The 1,303-nt window shown below is 41.7% G+C and overlaps 1 non-coding gene across 1 annotated transcript; it reads right to left on the minus strand.

Moving 5' to 3' along the window:
- Positions 1-296: 296 nt before the first annotated feature.
- Positions 297-404, minus strand: LOC112715653 (small nucleolar RNA R71). The gene has a single exon (XR_003159889.1). It is a non-coding gene; the product is annotated as a small nucleolar RNA R71 (small nucleolar RNA).
- Between the last annotated feature and the right edge of the window lie 899 nt (positions 405-1,303).

The following is a 1,303-nucleotide window of genomic DNA, read 5'->3' on the forward strand; positions in this document are numbered from 1 at the left end:
ATGCCAACAACTTTGAAATAAAACCCCAGCTCATCACCCTTGTTCAGAACAATTGTTCATTTAGAGAAAGTGCTCAAGAAGACCCCAATCAACACCTAACCACCTTCTTGAGAATTTGTGACACTGTGAAGTCTAATGGAGTCCACCCGGATGTCTATAGGCTGCTCTTGTTCCCTTTTTCACTCAGGGACAAGGCATCCAAATGGCTTGAATCCTTCCCAAATGAGAGCTTAACAAATTGGGAAGATGTGGTGAACAAATTTTTGGCAAGATTCTACCCTCCTCAAAGAATCAACAGGCTAAGAGCTGAGGTGCAAACCTTCAAGCAGCAAGATGGTAAGACTCTTTATGAAGCATGGGAGAGATTCAAAGACTTAACAAGAAGATGCCCATCAGAAATGCTCAATGAATGGGTACAACTTCACATTTTCTATGAAGGTCTTTCCTATGAGTCAAAGAAGGCCGTAGATCATTCATCAGGAGGCTCTCTAAACAAGAAAAAAACCATTGAAGAAACCATAGATGTCATTGAAACATTTGCTGAGAATGACTACTTCTATGCCTCCGAAAGAAGTAACACTAGAGGAGTAATGGAGCTGAACCACATGGATGCATTGTTAGCTCAAAATAAGATGATCACCAAGCAGCTAGCAGATCTTACTAAGAAGGTGGAGGAAAACTAAGTTGCAGTAGCCATCACTTCATCACCAGCTCAAGAAGGAGTGAATATAGGAGAAGAAGGTGACTGGGAGCAAGCCAACTATGTTGAAAACTCACTTAGACAAATCCATGATGCATACTCCAAAACTTACAACTCTAGATGGAGAAACCACCCCAACTTTGGGTGGGGAAATCAACAAGACCAAGGTCAAGATCAGAGACGCCACAACCTCAATTCCAAAAACAATGTAACTTACCAACACACCTCACAAAGATCCTATTAACACCCACCTAACCAACCTTCTCAACCACTTAATCCCAACCCACCATCTCTAACAGATGATAGACTCTCAAAGATTGAGGCTCTACTTGAAGATCTATGCAAGGAAATTCAAGATAGTAAAGCTTTCTGGGAAGAAGTGCAATCCAACAAGCAGAATCAAGATGCTGCCATCAAGACACTGGAAACACAAATTGAATTCTTATTCAAGCAAGCCCCTGGACACAACAATTGCAGCAATATTAACTCAGTGTCAAGGGAGGAATGTCAAGCCATCACCCTCAAAAGTGGGAAGGAATTGAAGGAGACCCACAAGAAACCACCAGAGAAGAAATTGGATGAAGAAAACAAGGGACATGAGGA

Source organism: Arachis hypogaea, chromosome 1, assembly GCF_003086295.3.
Source record: "Arachis hypogaea cultivar Tifrunner chromosome 1, arahy.Tifrunner.gnm2.J5K5, whole genome shotgun sequence".
NCBI lineage: Eukaryota > Viridiplantae > Streptophyta > Magnoliopsida > Fabales > Fabaceae > Arachis > Arachis hypogaea.